The sequence below is a fragment of the Lissotriton helveticus genome, chromosome 3_1 (genome assembly GCF_964261635.1).
Source record: "Lissotriton helveticus chromosome 3_1, aLisHel1.1, whole genome shotgun sequence".
Lineage (NCBI taxonomy): Eukaryota > Metazoa > Chordata > Amphibia > Caudata > Salamandridae > Lissotriton > Lissotriton helveticus.
The window spans coordinates 654,271,603-654,295,513 of NC_136061.1; the positions used below are offsets into that span (position 1 = coordinate 654,271,603).

A 23,911-nucleotide genomic window follows, 5' to 3' on the forward strand; every position below is an offset into this window, starting at 1 on the left:
GAGGCCCTTCATATTCCTAGTGAATGTGAATTTTAACTTATCTTTTTTAAGCATTTAACAGTTTGCACATATGCGTTTTTGCTTAGTCTGTAAATTAAATAGCAACACATAGCGATTTTAGCATGTGACATAGTAAATTGCTGGAGTGTTATTTAATTTCTACTTAATATTAATTAATCTGACATTTTACTTAACAGACTGAAAACATCAAGAAACCTACAAACACATTGAGCTCATTGCAGACATAAAGAGAAAAGATTTAAACACTCAAGACACACAATACAGCGCTGTAAGCTATTACTGAAGTTACACTAATGAGAAAAACCACATAGACATTGAAACACACATTGAACCCACAAATCGACACTCAGGACGAAAACAAAGCCATTTGTAAATACTAGCTGTGTGTCATATTTACAAGAAGCACGTCGCAATAGGGTTCCAAAAGACTGCAAAAATCATAGCCCAACAGACTGCTGTATGTGCACGAAGCCACAATACACTTAATTCACTAGCTTTGGCTGGCAGAACACCAAAAATCGTTCTGCATATCTCCATTCAATAAAACTGCGCAGAACAAAGGATCCTTGTTTTGTATTATGTCATATTTTAATTCCCTGGGGATACAAAATCACCAAGGAAGAAATATGTTTTTAAATCTAAACCTATTTAGATATCCCCTTTAGGGGAAGCCGGCTAATCCAAACGTATACAAAGTTGGCCAACACAAATCTCCAAATTTGCTAAGATCAGGCATCTTATAGCTCACTAATCTAGCTTCAAACTTCACGGGGCTATCTCTATCGATACACTCGTAAATTTACAAGACCCTCGGTTTTCGAAAATTGCAATCTTCAAATAAAACTAAGGACAAATCAAACTAAGAACCAATCAAAATCCAAAAATCAAAGAACAAAGGACTGGGAGCGACCCACTTATACTTAACTCTTACTTTTACTAATCAAAATATTATCCAGATTCTAACTGTCAAGTTCTACATGACCTAATGGTCTTTTTAAGAATACTCACGCAAAAAAGGTTATCAGTCAGGAGTGACATCATGTGGAGGATCAAAAATCAGGAAGATCAGAAATATACTGGGCTGCCGAATCAAAGAATCTCCAGAATCCCCGTGCACAGAGTACCTTCTTAGTAGAATCTTGTTCTGTCCTCCTCAGTTTATTTCAGTCTCCTGGCACGATCACTCCCTCAGAAAGTCACTTCTCTGATGAGCCCAACGTTGGGCGCCAACTGAAGAACTCTGAAAATTTTCGCTCTCAGGGAATACTTACTAATATAACAAGAACTTGGCACAGACTCTGAAAATATGAAAAGACATCTTTATTAAACTTAACATAGTGAGGCCACGTCACCCAGAAGCCGTAGCAAGTGGATGAGGTAGTCTGCGGAATGAAGAGGACAGAGGCCTTTTATATGTTTTTAGCGTTACATGACTCAGTACAAAAAAAGAAAGGGGCAGTTCTAGCTTTTGCTAACATGCAAAAAAAAACAACATTCCTTCTTACACAAGCTGCAGAAACCCATAATAAAAACCCGGCACATCCCCATCGTAAACAGGCCATAAAGAAGGGAGCAGAGACAGGTGTGAGTAAGATAAGACAGGGTGTGTGTGCGATGAAAAGGTTTATGGCATGTTGTGCCTTGATGCTATCTCGCTCGGCCACTGGGAAAGGAACTGGCCGGGCAGGTTCGGCCTGGGGCAATGGTTTCAGCTTGCCCAGGTCACAGAGAAGTCAATTAAGGTGTACGTGTCCTTTGGAATCGAATTTGTCTGTAGTTATAAGCCTATGTGAGGGCAACTCACAAAATGGCTGCTGTACACAAAATGGAAGCCAAGGGTTCAGGACGAAAATGACGATTTCGAGGTGAAATCGTTACTGGAATATGACAAAATGCTTGTACATAGTGTACTAGCCATTCTCGGTCTTTTTTTATAAAAATCGTCATGCTACGACAAAGTTTATTACACGAGTCCAGAATTTTCAGTACCACAAGTGTAGGTCTCTCAGGTGGGGGGTGATGTGGCTGCAGCGGGAGATGTTGAAGATCAGTCGGGCGGAGGCCTTTTGGATGCGTTGTAGTCGTCGTCGGTGTTTGGCTGGGATTCCTGCGAAGAATGCGTTGCCGTAGTCCAGTCTGCTGCTGACGAGGGCCTGTGTCACCGTTCTTCTTGTTTCGGTCGGGATCCACTTGTAGATCCTGCGGAGCATGCGGAGGGTGTTGTAGCAGGAGGAGGAGACGGCGTTGACCTGCTTAGACATGGAGAGGGAGGAGTCGAGGATGAATCCTAGATTGCGTGCATGGTCGGTGGATGTTGGTGCTGTTCCCAGTGTGGTCAGCCACCAGGAGTTGTCCCAGGCTGAGGGGGTGGGTCCGAGGATGAGGACCTCCGTCTTGTCCGAGTTCAGCTTCAGACGGCTGCTCCTCATCCAATCGGCGACGGCCTTCATTCCCTTGTGGAGGATGGTTTTGGTGGTGTGCGGGTCCTTGGCGAGAGAGAGGATGAGCTGGGTGTCGTCAGCGTAGGAGTTGATGTTGAGGTCGTGATGGCGGGGCACTTGTGTGAGGGGGGCCATGTAGACGTTGAACAGCATTGGGCTGAGGGATGAGCCCTGGGGGGTGCCACAGATGATGTCGGTGGCTTCAGATCGGAAGGGTGTGAGGTGGACGCTCTGGGTTCTGCCGGAGAGGAAGGAGGTGGTCCAGTCAAGAGCCTTCTCTTGGATTCCGGTTTCTAGGAGGCGTGTCTTTAGAGTGCGATGGCAGACCGTGTCAAAGGCGGCTGACAGGTCCAGGAGGATGAGGGCTGATGCTTCGCCGTTGTCTAGTTGGCACCTGATGTCGTCTGTGACGGCGATGAGGGCTGTCTCGGTGCTGTGGTTTAATCTGAATCCGGACTGGGACGGGTCCAAGATGTTGTTGTCTTCGAGGTGGCGGGCCAGTTGCATGTTGACGATTTTCTCGATGACCTTTGCCGGGAACTGGAGCAGGGAGATGGGCCGGAAGTTCTTGAGGTCCTTGGGGTCCGCTTTGGGCTTCTTGAGGAGGGCGTTGATTTCGGTGTGCTTCCAGCTTTCCAGGAATGTTGCTGTTTCGAAGGAGATGTTGATGACCTTCCGTAGTTGGGGCGCGATGGCTGCGTCTGCTTTGTTGAATACGTGGTGTGGGCACGGGTAAGATGGAGATCCTGAGTGAATGGAGTTCATGACCTTGCGTGTCTCGTCGTTGTTGACGTTGGACCAGGAGGTCAGGCGGTTGGCGCTGGTGGTGTTCACAGGGGAGGTGGAGTCTGGTGTAGTCGGGGCGGTTGTGGTGTTGAAGCTGTCGTGGATGTCAGTGATCTTGCGGTAGAAGAAGATGGCTAGTGAGTCGCACAGTTCTTGTGAGGGTGGGATGTCGTTGGCCTTGGCGCTGGGGTTGGAGAGTTACAATGCTGAAGAGCTCTTTGCTGTTGTGTGCATTGTTATCCAAGCGATCTTTGGAGGAGGATCTCTTGGCTAATCTGATGAGGTGGTGGTGTCTGCGGGTGGCGTCCTTGTGGGCTGTGTGGTTGTCCGGTGTGCGTTCGTGGAGCCATGTCTTCTCTAGTTTCCGGCATGCGCATTTAGAGGTCTGGAGCTCGTCGTTGAACCAGGTGTCTCTCTTGTTGGCGTGGCTGTTGGTGGGTTTCTTGAGCGGGGCGAGGGTATTGGCGCAGTCGTTGATCCACTGTCTGAGGTTTCGGGCTGCGGCGTCTCGGTTGGTGGGCAGATTGTGACATTATAGCCCTACAAGAAACTTGGTCGGAGGAAGGAAGCTGCGGAAAATGCAAGTATTATGGTAGGGCAGTAGGAGGATTGTTTGTGTATGTATCGACAGCTCTAAAAATAACAACGGAACAGTTGAAATCTCCAGATCCCAGCATACAGTACATACGATACTACTAATCAATTACTACACACAACCGAAGGCTCAAATAAAGTAAAAAGGAGAAAAACATCCTTTTAATTAAAACAATATCAAGACTATGTTGTAGTGAGCCGACCTGGAATTAATAGTAACAGGAGATTGTAACTCAAATGTAATATTCCCACCCGATGAAGATGAAAGCTTAACGGCAGATAACTCATTTTGGTGTGTGCCACAGCAATATCACACAGGGACTTATCGTGTTGTCCACATTGGTCAGCAACTAGTCACAGATATTGAATTCCAAGGTATGCGGGTCCTTAACAGAAGAAACGACAAAGATCGCCCTCCTGAAAAAATTTATTACGGTCCAAGGATGCACTCAACGTTAGATTTCACACTTACAACCCTTCCTTTTTTGCTACCAACCAGCGGCGTCACTAGGAGGGTGCGGGGGGTGCGGACCGCACCGGGTGTCACCCCTATCATGGGGTGACACCAATCAGCCTCACCTCTGCTCTGCTGCTTTATGTGGTGTTGGAGTACGAGTCTACTTTACACTTTATTATAGTACAAGTGCATGGTGCGCATCTGCCTATAATACAAATTAAAATACTGCAGTCAGTGCAGTTTACGTCGCCACGCACGCACACACCACCTATAGCGGTGATGTGATGAATGATGGTGCGGTGCGCGGCGGCGTACAGTTTATGGGTCCCAGGGCCGTCAATCTTTAGCGCTACCAGTGACGGCCCTGGGACAGCCCCCGCGCGCTATGTTCCTCTGACGCATTACGGCGTTTACGCGTCTGCACCACGTCTGTGGAGAGTCTCGGCAAGGCCTGGAGTGCGTGCGCTGCTAGAAAAGTGTCACCTCTGTCGGTGTTTGACATCGCGAGCAGTGCACCGTCGTCTCCCCTTCATCCGGCCCGGTAATGGGTCCGGAGGCCGAGGTAAGAGAAAGATCATTTATATGACGTTTAGAAAAGTGGCACACAATCGCATGGACTAGATATCTATATCTTCTCCTATTTCATGGGAACCCGCCAGAAGCTGTGAGGACCTGTCTCCTTTGATTTGCAAACCGAAAGTACTGCTTTTCGGCTGTAAAGTTCAGGCTGTTTTGCAGGGCCGGAGAAGCGACTGATCCTCCAAATGCGAGGCAGAGAGAGGCTTGTTTTTCTGGGCTCTCAGTCCTGTCGAGCTGAGTGAGTAAGTAAACTCTGTCTCGCTCTCCTGCAGCAGGCCCGGGGTGTTTCCTAGAAGCCAGTGGAGGCAAAAGAGATCGTGCTGCGTGATGTTGGAGGGGGACATGATCAGCATCGGATTGGGAAGGCGGGCAGTCGGGCATCGGCTGATGGACCGCTGCCTAACGGTCACCTGTGGGCCGGTTTTTGTTAGCTCTATCAACCGGCCACAGAGCCTTGCTGTCTCTTACCCGCCCGGCCACTGTAATGTGGAGCCATCATCATGGGCAGGCAGGCTCGGAGGGAGTAGCTTGCAGCAACGTCGCTTGGCCAGTATTCTCGCCCCTGCAGACTTTACCTTGGCCCCATTGGTGCCGGGGCACACGCTCAGAAGGGGTGTCTCACTTCCCTGCTGTGCTATTAAACGGAGCCGCCTGGCTGGGAGCAGGTTATGTGGCTGTTGGGACATTATCACCTCAGCGCCCCTGGAGCAGCATCAGCTCTGCTTTACTTAACCCCTCCCCTGCCAGGCCATTGCTCTGAGGCTATACTTGGCTGAGGAGGGTGAAGAGTAAGTGGAGGGGCCCCGCTGGTGGCCTGTTGTTGGCACCTCAGCGCCAGTCTTTCAGGCCTTGGTAGAGGGGGGTGTATGTTTACATTGGCCTCAATGTGAGGCATCTTTCACAGAGAGAAAACTTGAGAGGATCTAATGTTAGGGTCAGAACTGCTGAATTTGGAAAATAGGTTCGAGTCCCACTCTCAGCTCAACATACTGTGATTCAGGTCAAATGGCGTAATTGCCCAAGATCTAAAATAAAAAGTAATTTGATCTTCTGTAATGTGACTGGTGCGCATATAATCACTGCTGTTGAGCCGAGTTCACGCTAAAACTACAATAAAAAGAATCTGTTTGCTCATGTTTTAAGAGTCTGCTCAGGCTGGGAGAATAATAAAAGCGGGTTCTTTTTACAATAATAAAAATGTCCCTATTCCTTCTTGACATGGCTTTTCTGCCTTTGTTTGGTTTTTAACTGTCTGTCATGGATCATTAAAGCAGCTTTATACCATATTTTAATCTCTGTTCACCTTATGTTTTTTGTTTAAAGTATATATTGATCAAAGGAGAAAATACCAGCATTTGGTGATTTTCTTCATTTTCCTACGACCGGGACATTAAAATACCAGTAATTCTGGTTAAAAAATGGGCAGGTGGTAAACATAGCCACATCAGGAGTTGTGGCCTTTGGGCCACTTTATTTCACCTCACTCACCCAGCCAAAATGTAGTGCTTCTAGATTTCACCAATGTTTCTGGCTCTATGAGCTTTAAAATATGTAATTTATCAAACATTTCTCTAAAAATGAGCCCAATGTGACTAGCAAATGCAAATGCTGTTTTATATATCGGTGAAATCCGGGCATGTGGGCCACTTTTTTAAGGGGTGCCCGGGCCGAATTGTGATCCCAATCCGACCCTGGACATGATCCAACTCGAACAAACACGCAGGACAATCTCGCCTATTTTCTCTTGCACAACAATACTAGGAAATGCCCCCGATGCTGCCATTGCATCCGTTTCAGCGACAGAGATGCGCTGGGCCTGCCCTCGCCGTTCCTCCTCCGCCCCCTGGTGAGGGTCTCGAGTGCCGCTTCTGAACACAGCTGTGTTTTTGGTACTACCCATGCATGCAGCTAGTTCAATCTAATTTCAAAGCATGTGGGCCCTTGAGGTACACGTTTCTGCATGTTTGTGTATCACTCTTGGCAAAAAGAATGGCGTCAGCAGTACAGCAAGGCAGGGTCATCCATGAGAGCGAGCCCTCTGTCCCAAAACGAGGACCCCACAAAACTCTGTACGCGGCCGCTTTGACCAGTTGTGTTGCTTTGCCCAGGATGGTTTGGTATAGAATCAGTGCACGGGTTCCTTTGAGTGCTGATTATGCTTGTAGGTTAAGTTAATATTCAACAGTGTAAGATTTCCAGAACTGGGTCTGTTTTTGTCGAAACCTGTGTGCTGCAGTTATGCACTTGAGGCATAGCCTTTTAAATCAGTGGACGAAAATGAAGGCCTTGAACTGGAAGGGTGGTAACATTCCACTTGAGGTGTTAGTCTGTATTTTTCTCCGCTACCCTCGATGTTATGCCTTATGCGCTGAAGTGTACTGTTGGTAATCCTTAGTTAATAGTCACCACCCCGCAAAAACCGGTCCCAAGATGGTTTTGAACGCAGAACGATGCTGTAAACACGTCTGGAGAAAAAGACAATTTTATTTTTCTGATTGCGTTTCTTGATTTTTTTTCAGTTGTGTAGTGTGAACAAGGTTCATTGGGGGTTCAGAACGCTTTTCTTAGCATTTTTTTAGCAGATGTAAAATAGTAGCAAAGGCAAATAGACAAATTGAAGTTATTTCAAGGTAACAATATCGTAAACAAAAGGAACAAAAGATGCTAAAAAATGTAATTGACGTAGGGACATAGGAGTATTCCCAGAGAAATGGTATAGTACATACATATAAATTGTATGTATATTATAAAAAGAATAAATGAAACAAACCTCACTTTTTAAATAAAGGCTAAAATAACCTATTGCTCCATCTTAAGGAAGGAAGAAATAGCAAATTTCTGATTTCTCATCTTAATAGCTTGATATTGTTGAATGAAGGTAAAAAGAAATTCTTCCATAATGCTCGCAAATACTGCATTTGCTACTACACTAAGCAGTTTTCTGCGTGTGGCTATTTACGTTAAAATATTGACTTTTAATTTGCTTTGAGAAAAAATAAAAGCTTGCTACCATCCTTCCTGTTTTAAAATCACACAGAAAACTGTTTTTAAAGTTGACTCGTGAGAACATGGCACATACGTTTCCAGCACCAATTGGAATTCTCAAAAAAATATTGGCAGTTTGTAGGGGATTTTATTTTTATTTTTTTTACTTTGGAATTAGGTGCAGGCCAGTCTCCGCCTCCTCTATCTACACTTTGTATAGTTAAATGATGTGTTTTTAAATCATATTATTATAAACACTGGAGATGAATCTACTGTATTTAGATGGATCTAGCGGTAAGGTCTACACTACAAAATAGTAGTCACTTTTTCAGGCTGGTGCTCAAACCTAGAGGATAGTAAGTACTTTCTAATCTAATTCTTAGCAAATACCTTGCCAAATCCTCCTGCAGCTGGTAGGGACGGTTTTGTGTCTTATTCACAAGGGCATTGGAAGTCTTTGAAGGGAGACATACTTTAGGATACGTCTGCCACTTCCCAGGATTAAAGATGTGATGGCCATGTTCAAAACTGAGCTACAGAGACAAGAAGGTAGATGAGCACCAGAGAACATGTGAAAAGGAAAGAGAGAGGAATAAGGAAAGAAAAACATGGGAGAAGGGTAACGGGGACACCAATAAATATTGGGAGACAAGAAAGAGAATTTAAGCAGAAAGTAATGTGACATAGAATATTTGAAATCTTGGGATACGAGCATTGGCAAAGCCAATAGGCTTGGCTTATGAATGAAAGTGCCTATTGTGTTACTGATGGGTTTAGACAGTTGACATGTCCTCATATATGCACTCTGCCACTCATATTTAAACTCATGCATTCATTCAACCATCCACTGACTCATTATTGCATTCTCCCTCTGTTATAGCCGTGATAAAACACATACACTCCTCAAGATATAAAATATAAATTAAAAAGGATACAAGCAGAAAAAAGAAAACATGCTGCTTTCTAAACCCAGCAGGCATATGCTTACAATAACAAAACTGAATATACCAACAGTTGTCCATCTTGCAAAGGTAATGAACATATCCTATCATTTTTTAAAGCTCTGGCATGGCCACAGACAGAGGAAGGTTGATAGAAAGGCCCTTTGTAATTTTCGACCCCTAGGGTTGTCAGGGGGGCAAACAACACCAAAATCATTCCTCTATCAAGATAATCTGTGAGATTTTATCTGACAAAATAGCCATCTATAGGCTTTATTACAGAGTATTAACGTTGCACCATGAAATTCCTATTGGGTGTAACGTATGCCTTACACAATCAATATGTCAGACTTACCGCGGGAAGCTAGGGCTGATGGCGAGTCTAACAATGTGTGTGAATTATGAGTGCACAAACCATAGATTGCTTAAAAACAACAAGAAAATGGCGCCTTCTTAAAACACTGCTGGCATAGTTCCTTCGCCAAAACACATAACATTTCAGAGCCAACTGGATTAGGTCTTTTTGGGGGGGGGCAGAGCAGATTTTTTGTAAGGACGAAAGGCTTCCTATCTTGGATCTCACTGGACGTGCTCCTTGTTGTTTTTGAAGCCCACTGGGGTATTAGTACAGTGCCCCCTCACCAGTCTAAGGGAGACAGGCAGCTAGCTGGTGGCAGCTATGACTAGTGAGTGGAACAGGGGGGCTTATTTACAAGCCCCTTGCGCGTCACTTAATATGGAAAAAAGTGGCGGACTGGAGGAGCAAGGGGCTTGTAAATAAAATAAGCCCCAGGGTTTTTACTGGTATCCTTGGTATCTTCAGGAGAGGAGTCAATTGACATCCACTCTGTAAAATATGCTAGACTCTCCCTTAACTAGTCATTTCCCCTTAACTAGCTTCGTCCAGTACCATGTATGTATGCTTTATTTGTAACAAGTGCCTTCTTCTAACTCACGCTGTGTTCTTTTGTGGTGTTAGCTGGTGAGTGCAGAATAAGTTGAAGTTTATCTCCAGGTTGCCTTCTGATTTTGTCTCCCCCCACACAGAGTCCCTCTACAGTGCCCTGACTCCCATCTTGGAGAATCCACACTCATCCCTAGCTAGACGTGAGTCCTTCCAGAGGACACAGTACCTAAACCTGTTTATGCTTGTTACAGACTTGTCTGTAGCTCGACAGAACTTTGATCAACTGATGGTTGATGTAACTGTTATGTCTTCCCTTAAACTCACATTATGTTGCCTGGCCTTCTTTGGTCCTGCAATGACAACCCCATCAAAAACCCATCAAATTATGTATTGGATAGGATGTGTGCATTGTTATGTTACGTGAATTTGTAGAGCGTGGCTAATCACCTGATTGAAGTATCACAAGCCCAGGGATGTCTCCGAGTCCTACCTCGACATATATGTGAGGTATTAACGTGAAGGAGCTGGGGAAGTAAGAGTTCAAAAGGATTTGTTTGAGTTCTCATTTTTAGAAGCTGCAAGACAGAGTTTAGTCCAGAATGTAGGTGGGATAGAATTCCAGACTCTATGTGCACAGCTTGAGAAGGTCTATATCGAGTTTTAGTTTTTTGAAGACCGCTGTGTCAAGAAGCAAAGTGTCAGAGCTGGTGAGCTGTAGAGAGTCCTCTTCCCCTGCAGTTCCGATGTTTGGATCAGGAACATACTGCCATTATTGGCTGCTACAACACAATTACTACCCTGCTGGTGCCTTCCCCTACCAAGAAATGGCAGTGAAGTGGGAAATGCCACCAGTCAGAAACACTCCTTGGTGCTGCACACGATTCCTACAGATAGTTGGAAAAATGTAGGTTGAGGTTTGTGTTTCACATTACCACATGCTTCAGGGAGCTTAGTCAAGAACCTGGATGGCTTGCAGGGCACAGTCAATCAGCAGATTGTAACATGCTCAGTCTTTGGCCAGGCAGGTTGGAAGTGCAGTGCAGCAGAGGTGAGGCCGTATCAGGAGAGACCTCAGTGGTAGTTCTACAGGAGTAGTGCTCTTTAACATACTCTTACATGCCTTTGTTAGCCAGTCCAGAAATGTCCAACTCCCAAATAGTAAACCCACTGTCCTTACTGTTTGTGCTAATTGTGTTGAATACTCCCACAGTGTTCCCATTTATTCCACTTTTAGATGTTTTGAGGACAATTCACAAACTCGTGTCATAGTGCCTAAACAAATTCAACAGGAACACTACTTTATGCACTCCAAATGCATTTGTGAATAGGCCTCCTAACGCCTTGCTAGTCCTCTTTCTGTGCTAAGTTGGTGTTGGCAAACCTTTGCCCAAGGGATACAATGACTTCTCTCAGAGTGTGCATGTGCCGGTTATATGTCCATGCAGGTGGGCAAGTCGTAGGCATCTTGCATAGGCCTACATGGTCTCTGTTTCGCTCTACTATCTTGAGTAGACACTATGCGGCTGTAAGTCATTACCAAATATGGGACATAAATTTACAAACGTTACTAAGGATTCTGTATGGTCCTGTTATTTGCCATCTGTGTCCACTGGCGAACTCGGAGCGGAGGAGGTCCATGCGGTAAATCGTGAGGGGGTGACACCATGAGTTACCCGCACCGGGTGACACCAACCCTAGTGACGCCACTGCTACCAACATTAGCTCGCTTCTACATAGAGTTTACCCCCTTGAGTGATCGTTCAATACAGCATGTCATCTTTAACCTAATACACCAAGATACCAACTTACTAACGCCCCAGAGGGTGAAATTACCTCAATCAATTTAAAATGTCTGAAATGGTCACATACAAACAAAATAGACTTGTTTTTAACAATAAAGAGTCTCTTGGCCGAACAAACAACAGAACACATTAATAGAATACAAGCTTGGTCGCAATTCGTAAACATATTAGCAGAAACAATGAAAGTCTCAGAAATTAGTGTCAAAAGATATGAACAGACAAAAAATCTACCAAAAGATCTGCAAATGCTAAAGAAAGACCTAAGAAAAGCTCAAAGGAAACTCAACAGGATAAATCCAAGGGATTATGCTGGAAAACATTTCAACAAATGAGAATACAATCCAAAAAAGAATATGGGAATTTTAAAAAGTGAAAACTAAGAGTTTCTGGTCTAAATTAATCTACAATGTAAGACATTCAAATCTCAACAAATTTTGGCAGACAATAAACAACCTGTCGAGACCTCGAAACATCTTAACATCGCACATACAAGAGCAGGAATGGGTTAACTTCCTCAGGGATAAATTTAAAGAAGAACAACTCCATGACATAGACAATTTCCAATTACTGACTGTAATGTGGCATAGCGAGAGTTAATTGAAATCACAGACCAATCAATCAATGTACACAACAGAAGAAATAACAAACATAATAAAGAAAGGCAGAATTGATGGCGCTCCTAGCCCGAACGGCATTCCCCAGGCTACTTTTAAATATGACTCGGAGTACTGGAGCTCAATCCTAGGGAAACTCTATATTGACGTAGAACTTAACAATCAAATCCCAGAAAGTTGGCAGGGATCAATCATTACCTCTATCTACAAAGGAGGTGACAGATCGAGTCCAAAAAATTATAGGCTAATCACCTTACAGGATGTTGAAGCCAAATATTTTGCCTCACTACTCCTTAAAGACCTAGCTGATTGGTCTAGAGAATGTAACCTAATACCAAAAGATAAAACCGGATTTAAGAAGGGCATCGCAACTATCACAAATATTCTGTCCATTTCGATGATTGCTGAAAGATGCAAAAGCAGAAAACAGGATCTTCACCTATGTTACATCGACCTAAAAGCTACTTTTGACAGCGTAGACGGGAAACTCATGTGGTCTAAATTAAAATCCTCGGGTATACCAGACAAAATATTGAAGGGTCTACTACTGTTTTATACAGATATCTGGGTACACGTGAAGCTTGGCAATGGAACTAGAATATCCAGAAAAGTGTATACCAACATGGGATTGAAGCAGGGGTGTGTACTGGCTCTGCACCTATTTAATTTATTTATCTCAGACCTTTCTAGAAAGCTAGACTACAATTGTCGCATCTCGCTTACGCAGACGATATCGTTCTTTTCAGCTTGACTAAGGTAGGCCTGACAAGACTACTAAACAAACTCTCTGAATTCTTGTCGTCAAATAATTTGGAACTAAATCTTTCAAAAACCAAATCTATCCTTATTACAAATCGAACAGCCTTGATTCACAATATTAGATTAAAGGGCAATCTACTGGAAAAAGTATCATGCTACACATATTTGGGATTTTATATCGATGATAAATTATCATTTCGAGATCAGAAAAAATACTTGACGCAGCGAGCAGGGGCACTAACATTCACCCTTAAAATACTTGCAAAGAAACTGGAGGAACCGTCTTTGAAACCATTATTAACGACAATAACAGCTAAAGCACTGCCAACACTATCATACGCCAGTGCTGCAATGCATGGGAAGGATTCAGAAGCCCTAAACAAACTAATGACACGCATTTATAAAAAGGTTCTTCAGCTCCCCAAGACTGCCTCACCAGCACAGATGTGTCTGGAGTTCGGGCTAATGAATGCAACACTGGGCAGATTTAACACATACATAAAAGTATGGTACCACATAAAACAAAACGTAGAGAAAAATAAGTCTTATGAATCTTTATGGCAGGAAATGGAATAGGATAAACACTTGCCAGCCTAAAATGTTTTGGAACATGCATTAAAGGTTACCTGCACAAGTGAGTTGTGGAATAAACAAATGCCCTACCAAACATTCAAATTAACACTAAATAGGGCTGCAAAGTTCCACTCGCTGCTGGTTGATAAAGACATTTTTCTACAAGAAGTCACTCATGGTCAGTCATCAACACTTTTAAAAAACTGAAACAGCGGCCTATTTGGACTCCACTTTCTCTATTTATGTAAAAAGAAAATTAATAACATTAAGGTTTGGACAGTTCCCCACTCTTGCGGATGCCCCTCATTGTATATATAAGGAAAATGAAAATTGCTGGTATTGTGGCTATAAAAACGAAGATTTGATTCATCTTGTATGCCACTGTAAGATACTGCAACCAGCACGAATCATAATATTACAGAGAGCATTCCTGGACAGAGGCATAAAGTCATGCAGAACAGCTATCATAAGAGGAATGGATTCCACTGACCCCCAAATGAACTGTAAACGGATTAAATTTTTACGTATTCATGAACAAGAACTGAAAGCTAAATCTGAGCAATGATAAAACATGAAGTATATTTTTATAATTACAGAAATGTTAAGATGTTTTTAGGGAAATGTAACTTTTACACAATTTGCTCTTTTTAAAATAGTGTTTGTATTTATTTATTTATTTTATGTTTTATAGAGCGCGAACCAGACCCGTGAGGGTATCAGAGCGCTTTACAGTAGAATCAGGGGAATATATAACAAAGGGGAAGGAGAGTCCAGGGATATAGGAACAAATAGAAACAGTATATGGTAAAACAAAACAATCATAATAATCGACTACTATACTGGATAGGAGCAAAAACGATGCGATAAACTAGAAACGCAGTCTTATCACCCAGAGGGGTAGTTCGAAGTGCAGGGAGGGAAACATAAAGAAGGCAGCCACAGTAAAGTGCAATGATGATAGGTAAAGTCAGGTTGAGGGGGTGATTGTAGTGTGAGCTTTAGGAGAGGAATTTGCCCATTAGGAAGGATTTGGTCTCTTTTTTGAAGTGGGCTACAGACGGTATCCTTCTAATGGCGGGTGGGAGTGAGTTCCATATTCTTGGAGCGGCCCCAGAGAAAGCCCGTAATATTGTTATGGTTTTAATTAACTGAACAATAAATAAATAAATACAATTCAATTCAATTAAAAAAAGTATCTACTTTTACTGAGAAAACAGATGTAGGCACTGCTTGTTTTGTTGAAATGATAATAAGAAAGAACTGAACCATAAAAGTGTTATCGACTCAGAGTTTGTTGTCTGTGATCCAACATAAGCGTTATGAATATTTCAAGTTTAACTTCCACTTTAGTACGCACTCATCTATCCCTCTAACTGCACTGGGCCCCCTACAGTTAGATTAATCAATGCATTACCCTCACCACAGATACGATTGGTCCTCTGATCGATCTGTCTCTGCCAATAGGAGGGGTGGGAATTAGGATGTCCAAAACACAAACGTCAGTCACCCAGTAAGGACCATTAATTGGTGACCAACTCACAAATTTGAAATAAGGTACAAATACAATACTCTAAGGACCATTCTATAAATATAAAGTATCTCTATGGGGAGTCCCAATCTTCTAAATAAATTAAGTCCAACCAATATGATACATACTAGAAGCTCTGCAATTGCAACACAAAATAAAAGAAGCAGGACTTGATATTCTGAAAAGATTTGCTTATTCTCCCTACAACGCATTTAGATTAATTTTTTTTTGTAAAATGTAAACATTTAGATTAATTTAATACAATTCAAATAAAGAACACCAGGACACAATAATAGACTCAGGCAATTTAGATAGTTATTGTATTAATGTTCCAAAATTTAAACAAATAAGCAGTTTCTTAAGCATATCATTCAAAAATATCAAAACATATAGTATTAGACCACACATTTAGTCAGAATTTAAAATCCAAAGAGGATATTTTTAAACAAACTTCAGATACGAGATTACAGGCTTCTTACAACATTAGAGGCAAAAGAATAGTTCAGTTCTGTCTAAGATTCAAAACAAATGGGTAAAAAAAAAAATTTAAAGTCCTTTAAGGGCGAGTCCATGATCATTGACAGAAAGAAGCAAAAATCTATTTGTTTGGCAAAGAAGGATTCCAAGTCAACTGTATGAATGAAGCCTCATTGGCAAAAGGCAGTCAAAATAGGATTAAATGACGATTAAAAAATCATAGGAAAAGAGTTTCATTCTCTCCCAAGAAAAAGAAATAGAGCAATGCGTTGTCCCAAAGAAAAATTAATAGCGATGCCTTGTCGGAAGGGAAAAATATGGTGTTGCATTGCACCAAAGGGAAAGAAAATATTGTGTTGCCCCTCCTTTGGGGTTTCTTCTTTAAAGGCCTTATGACACCTTAAAGACGAAGTGTCACTCCACTAGTCAGTTCATTGTACAATTAGTTTAAGTATGCTGTCACACATTTCATTAAGTTACTCCTGCACTCTTTCCCAAGCATTTAATGTGAACAAATTGGCTTTCCGGGCCTCACAATTTATTTTACTGAAGAAAATATAAAATGTAACATACTATGACATCGGGTGAGAGTTGATTTTCCATCTGAGCCATTCTACCATGAATTTCGAAAGATAGATTGTCCTTTGTATGTATACTGAAAAATGCACAGTACAAATAAAGCACTATTTGCAAAAATGGTAATGAATTATTATGCTTGCTGAGGGAAAATAACAGCTCATGAAGAAATACGTTTAAAGCTTAAAATGTGTACATCAGCTCTAAATGAATTAAACTTAATTGGAATCAAATATAATGCATCAAAATGTTATTTCATAATAAAAGAATAATAATAAATGTTTCACCAACAACACTATACCAGAAAATTGATTAGCATTAGCTATGGGCTACTGCAACACATTTTTCAAAATCCATATATGTAAATGATTCTAAAAGACCATTTTACCAAAATCCTTTCTACATTTTTAAAAATCATTAAGGTCTCTACTATCACCTCTGTTAAGTTTCAACTTCCTAGCTAATTGTATCACACAATTGCACCACAATTTGATTACAATGCATTTTCAATGAAAAGCAATAGAACTGTCAGGCCTCATCTTTAGATTTATTAATTTTGAACCATATGTGAATAATTAACATAATTTCATGAGAAATCTTGTTATGAAAATCTATTAATTAGCACTATAATTATTTAGCAATGTATTTTCTCCTTTTCTAACTCTTTCAAGCACGCCTTTATGGTGCTGTTACTTCACTTGTCTCTATTGTTGAATTACTTAGTTTTATATTTGTGCTATGTGTACATTATGGTTTTTGTGTCTAAATCGATAAAGTGTCATGTAATGTGGTTTTGAAATATTTGCTCTATCAAGCACCCCTCTGATGACGACTCAAGCCATCACAATATCGACTCATCAGATCTGATCACAGATTATGAGTTTGTTGTCTATAACTTCTTTCTTACACTCTCTTCTAAGATTTTCATTTCATCCTATTATTTAAATTGTTTCAAGATCAGTTCACATTCTTTTCACTCCTTGTTTGTCTTTCTGATATTTGCAAATTTTAATAGATAATATCATCAACATTATGCACCAAAAGATCGCCACTGAAGGTCTCAAGATAAAAATTACAGATCTGTTACCTAGGTTACCAAACTAGTTGGTAACAGTTGACAATCCCTTACCAATCATTTCCATGCACCATCTACATTTACATTTCTTAAATCTTCATTTAAATCAGTAATGTTTTTGATGTAATTCTCTAAGTCTCTACTCTTATCTGGTATGTAGGTGCAACAGTGTCGGACCTTTTTTATAATAGACAGACTCTTCCCTACTTCGTGAGAAGTATATCAAGGGCAAGTCAATTTTGAATTACCCATGATCTTACTGAAATAATTTCTACATCTATAACAAAAGATCCACAGCTGTACTGCTGGCTAATTTATTAATTATAGTAGAAAGTTATCCACTTTTATGTGAGTTTAACGCTACTTCTACTGAAGATATTAAAACTCCAAAAATATCATCTACTATTTCACTTGCACGTGCACCTCTCCTGATTCTCAAATTTCTGTTTGCTTTAGAAATCTGTAGCATGATACATTTTTGTAAAATCTATTTCCATGTTACAACTTCCGTACCATCCTCTCGGTAATCAATAAAAATGCATTATTTTCACAAATATAATACACTCCAGGAAAGATGGGATCAAGACCCTGTACGTATCATCACTAGTTCTCACTAATATCAAAAGAATGTTCACATTCGGTAGAACCTACAAAATGTGTGTTAATAGCAGATCTTTTCCTATATATAAAAAGTTTACCTTTATGTAGCCAATCTAAAGCTAATGAAGCCATTCCTTCTAGTATTTTATTTCCTTTTTGCAGTAATTTCCAAGTAGTTACTTTAGGCAATGCATCAGTATTTAAGGTTATATTATCTCTTCTACTTTCTACTAAGTTTATAAAAATCTTCTCAGTTGTTACTAATTTACATGTTAGGTTATTTCTAAAGTGCATAAGCCATGTCCAAAGTTTGAGCCAGTTTAAATATATAGTCCATAGTTTCAGCCTTAGAAGCTTCATTATGTAGATTTAAGCACTTTGACACCGGAAGTTCAGAAAAGATACGATCTCGATTAGAATAATAATACTGTAATTGATCCCTACCGTAGAATAGGCTGGGTATGGTACTGCATAAAATTCCATACAGCAGAGGTAAGCTATGTTAGGTTACACACTCACTGATGAAGGTATTTGCATACATACATAGCAATTACCAACAATAATAATCTATTATATAAATGTGTTGACAAACCAGTTATTGTCCCCAAGATTTTCTGGGAAGACAGCCAGTTCAAAATAGAATGGTCGCAAATCTCCTGGAAGTGCACACGCGACCTTCTAATTCTTATTGTGAATACAGCCAAGAGGCTAGCGGAGGAGGTGCTAGCACGTATTCAAATTGCAGAGAGTGCCCTCAAAAGTACTCTCCCGAGTCCAAGCTTCAAAGCTAAACAATCGAACTGAATAACGAACTGGCAGAACACAAAGAATATTTTATGAAACAAAAAGTCACAAAGTTACAAAAGGACATCAAGCGCTTCGAAAAGGAGAAGGTCTATCCTTACCTGAAAGTGGACTACGTCCCACCAGGGACAGGTTACCTATCTGACTCAAGCTCAACTACATCAAGGAGAAGTTCAAATAGTAACAGCAACTCGAGCGGAGATGACTGGCAGCTCAATCAACAAAGGGGAAGATGGGGTAGACAGGGACAGAACAGGTTCTTATTACCAAGGTCCTACTTACCAAGGTCCCCCCGTTTGGCATTATCCCATCTTTCTGCAGGCCCCACCACAATTTGGACCTCAAAACCCGCCACAATTTGCCCCCCAAGGTACTAACCAGCCTTTTTTACGCATAGGCTGGGGCAGAGGTGCGGGCAAAAAAGAGGCAACCAACAAGACAAGGGAGTACAGTGGGAGGAATCCCCAGCACAGGGGATGGACACCAGGAGCAAAACCAACAGGAAATAAGCCTGGCAGTGAACTTATCCACACGCCAGCTTACCAAGAATGAAGAAGAAGTCCTCCAGAAGGGACTTGGGTTTGTCCCCACTCCCAAAGTAGACAGCTTTCAACAAACCTGCGAACTAAAAAAACGTTCCCGCAAAATCAGACTGTAAACCGTCTTTGAGGGTAAAACTTTCGAATCAATTGAAGACTCAGGCCTTCATAATCCTTCTACATTTACACCCCACAGTGGGATGGTCCCAAATGAAGTACTGACCTATGAGCAGGCGGTACTAAAAGACGTCAAAGCCATAACTGGAATCAAAAGTGACACTAATATCTCAAGGGTAGGAATGCAATCCTTAGAATCCCTAGCCAATGACCCCCACCATCACAGTCAAACAAGCAGACAAAGGGGGAGCGACAGTCATAATGGCCACAACAGATTATGACAAAGAGTGCCTTAGACAACTGAGCGACAGACATTATTATACACCCATACCTGCCAATCCCACCGAACGTCTCAAAAACACCATTACCGGATTGGTGGAGTCAGCAGAGTGCCAGGGGTGGGTGAGCAAAAAGGAAGCAAACTTCCTAGTCAAAAAAGACCCGAGGGTACCATACTTTTATGTACTCCCAAAGATACACAAGGAGATTACACCCGTGCCTGGCCGCCCCATAGTGTCAGGGATACACTCAGTGCTGGAACCTTTATCGCAATTCTGCAATCATTTTTTACAACCACTTGTGAAGCACATCCCCTCAGACATCCAAGACACAGCGGACGTGTTACGTCTGCTGGATGAGTTTGAGAATACTGACCAAATTGACTTCCTCATCACCCTGGATGTGGAGGCCCTCTACACGAACATCCCCCAGAGGGCCACAGTAGGGGTGATTGAGGAGGTTCTGAATGCCTCTCCATGGGAGTCACCAACACCACCAGCATTTGTTGTGGAATGTGTGACTCTAGCTCTCACAGAGAACTACTTTGAATTTAAGGGACAATTTTACCACCAAACGCAAGGCATTTCAATGGGGAGCACTTTTGCCCCTAGTGTGGCCTGCCTCTACATGGCGGAATTCGAAGCAACAAACATATCTTCATCACACCAACCCATACCAGACTAACATAAGATTATGGAAACGGGAGTAGGAGCCAAGATGGCGATCGGGATGGCTGCGTAACCGCTTGGCTCCATGTGCCCTCCCGCCCCGCACATATATCTTGGCAATAAACCTGAGCAGTCTTTGCTAATTTCAGTAGGTGAAGGGAAGCGTTCACTTACCATCTGCTTTCGAGACTCCACCGTGCAGTAGATCCGAAGAACTGTCTCCGTCTCTTTGGCGGCCTCCGAGGTGCTGCGGCCGGGATCTCGAGTGAGGGGAGTGTCCGGCTGTGATTGCAACACCAGCGGCCTCTGGTCGCGATGGGAAGCCGGTAGGGGAGAATCTGAGAACTGTGAGCCGGGAGAGGTGATACCAACCCACCCCCAATAGTGGGTTGCCCTGCGGGAGATGTGGGCTGTCCGGGACAGAGAGAGTCCATGCTGCCCGGTTCCCCTTCGGTGTGCTACCCGGTTATGTTAACAGCCCTCCCTGGGAACCGGTGGGTGACTCCCGGGCAGCAGGGAGCTTGTTTAGCCTTTCGGTGACTCTCCTTTCTGCTGCCTGCCCGGACTATTGAGATCCCGCTGTGAATCCTGCTGATCCCGGGGGTCGGGCCCGCTCCTGAGGTGCGGTGGAGGGGAAGGAGAACGTGACGGCTGAAATGGCGGATGATGCTTTCCCGTGCACCCCTCACCCGGGCAGAGAAACCGGTGCGCATGAGAACCCCGGGGTCTGGCTATGTGAGAAACCGCCCACGCCCAAACATATACTGGCTGCACTAACAATCCTGCGGACGGCCCTGCTCTGGGAGGCCCGAGATTTGGGACAAAGGATGGCCGCCATTGTTGTCCCGCCATCTTGTAACGGCACGGATCGCTTTCACGGAGGCGCCGCTGTGTCTGCCTCTGCTTCATCGACGTGTTCCCCGGATGAGTCTACATTCTTGGAGACGTGGATAGATTTGGTTCATGAGCCTATTGTGGATGCATCTGTGGCGCATGTGATTGTCTCCCCGGGGCCTTTCTTTGATCGGCAAGTGGAGGAACAGCGTCGATACACGGCTTGGGCGGCCCCGTCGGGGTTTTGGTGCTTAGCGCCTCGTGTGTTTCCCTTTCCGTGTCTGACGGGACTGTGTCCGGACTCGAGACTGTGGGCGGTGTTGACATTGTTCCACTCAGACTTCCGCCATGCCTTATCGGCGAAATTTCGGTGGCTGGGGTCCTATGGAGCGGCGCCACTGCCTGATCCTCCCGGTGTACTCGGACCCTTTGTGCTACTCTGTATCCTGTTTGAGGGATGGTTCAACGTTGGTACTATTGACAAACGTGGCCAGGGGTGAATTCGATTGGAACATGGAGGGACTTATGGCTGGTTGATGGTGATTTGAGGGGCGCTTAGCGGGGCTGTCATTGATTGTGTTCTACGTGATTGCTGCTACCTGTGCTTCTTTTACCTTTACTGTTTATACGATTTTTGCATGCGGAGGTGGGAGGGGCCGGATGACCGGATCGAGGGCCCTTCTCCTGTATTTTTTCTCTTCTTTTTCTCTTTTTCTTCTCTGTATTTCGGGTCTCTTATTTAGGGCGACAGGCACGCTGCTGGGGGGGTAGGCCGTAGCCTTTTGCAGGGGTGCAGGGTTGAGGGTTGGGGGATGGGTTTGTTATTTTGTTCTATCTTGTTTCTATGGCCCTTTGCCCTTTTTCTTTTTCGATGTCGTCGTCTTCCATGTCTCCCATATTGTGTTTCGACTTGAGGGGTGGGGCTAGTTCGCCATGCTTGCTTGGTGTCTATTGCATCTATCCTGCTTCATATACCCCCTCCCCCATCCTTTTCATCTATGTACATCGCTGGCGTAAAATCCTTGCTTTAGTTAGCTGTATTAGGGGTGTGTGTGATTATGCGACATTGATTCTTATTTTCTTTTCTGTTATTGCAAAATGAACCGTCTCAGATCCTTATTATTGCATGGTACTTTAATTCTATGGTATATCCTGGATGCTACTCAGCTCTTGACCTCCGGACCGCTGTATATTTTTCTACTACATTACTTTTAATCGATTTGAATAGCGGCCGGCCGGACTGGTTGTAGGCCCATGTTTGTATCTCCGTGTCATGACAATAAAGGTTCTTTAAAAAAAAGATTATGGAAACGCTTTATCGACAACATCCTGATCTTCTGGGCGGGCAACAGGGAATCGTACGAGGAATTCTGTACATGGATCAACACACTGAATCCATACCTTAACTTCACTATAACGGCTTCGCCTTCCCAAATAGCCTTTCTAGACTTAACCATCATGATTGAAGGGTGCCATCTTAAAACAACTATGTTCAGGAAGAGTACTGATCGTAACAGTCTTTTACACGTCACGAGCCATCATCCAAAAGCATTGCGAGTCAATTTGCCCTTTGGGCAATTCTTAAGGGCAAGGAGAAACTGCAGCAGTATTGAGAGTTACAAAGCCCAATCTATAATCCTCTCCAAAAACCTGAGAGACAGAGGTTACCCACGAAGGGAAGTGGCTCTATCAAACCAAAGAGCTCGTAACAACAATCTGGATAGCCTCTTAGAACGTAAGGTTGAGAGTCCCAAGGACGATGAACCAATGACATGTGTGACCACATTCACACCAGCTTCGAATGAACTTAAGAAAGTTCTCAAGTGACATTGGCAGATTCTGAATACAGGAATGCTGAACTTCGAACCACCCCGGTTCTCATTCAAATGATTAAAGAACCTCAAGAATATCCTGATCCAAACAAGGCCAAAGAAAAAGACCCCAGACAGACAGACAACCCTATGGCAATTACCCGCAGTTAAGGGGAGAGGTGTTGGCCTAACGACTGGGGCGCTCGACCTCGGACCTGGGGATCTGGGTTTGAGTCTCGGTAACGACGCCAAAACCCCCTGTGATTCTGGGCAAATCACTTAATCTCCCCGTGCCTAAGATGAAAGTGTGTCCTCATGTAACGTAACTGGAAAATATGTAAAGCGCTCTGATACCTGATTTGGTTTGGGTCTAGTTCGCGCTATATAAAACTCTGCAAAAAAAAAAAAAAAAAAGGGGACACTATCCCTGTGGGATGTGCAGTGCCTGTTCTTTTACAACCACACACAAAACGATCAGGTTGAGTGACTCATTCACCTGGGAGATGAGGGGACACACGAACTGCAATAGCGCAAACTGCATTTAGCTCCTGATCTGTCCATGTGATCTGTACTATGTGGGCATGACCACACGCCACATAATGACGCGCATTTCCGAACATCGCAGCAACTTCCACTGTAAGAAAAGCAACACAAATATGTGCAAACACTATCTAGAACGTAACCAAACTGCAGATTCCCTAAGATGGCTGGTCTTGGAAGCAGATCCCAAGACATCTATACAGAGCCTATTTTACAAAGAACAGAGGTGGATACATCGCTTATCCTCTGACAGCGCATGCCTGAACGAAGAAATACCGTGGAGTACAATCTAATAAACTCCAACCTAGGCTCATAACATGCCCTGAGCCCCTCCACCCAGGCATAATCAATATACAAGGGTATAACACGGATCGGGTCACTTCAGAAAGTGCCTTGACGATTGGCTCTTCAAACGAAGGAACTTAGAGCACCAGCCTGGTAGACGTCACATCTTTTCATTACAAGAACACATGTTGATATCAACCTTAACTTACACCACTTGATCAATAACTATTAACAATGTTCTTATCAACTGTGACTCCCAATACCACATATCATATTCAAGAGGAACACTTTTCTGTTCATTGTGAAGCACCCTTGACCT

The 23,911-nt window shown here is 43.1% G+C and overlaps 1 protein-coding gene across 1 annotated transcript in view; it reads left to right on the forward strand.

The window, feature by feature from the left end:
• The first annotated feature begins 4,729 nt into the window (after positions 1 to 4,729).
• Positions 4,730 to 23,911, forward strand: part of KPNA6 (karyopherin subunit alpha 6) — a 685,221-nt gene continuing 666,039 nt past the window's right edge. Inside the window, exon 1 of the mRNA XM_078680680.1 lies at positions 4,730 to 4,861. The gene's annotated coding sequence lies outside the window, so the exon portion shown is untranslated. The remainder of the gene's footprint in view (positions 4,862 to 23,911) is intronic.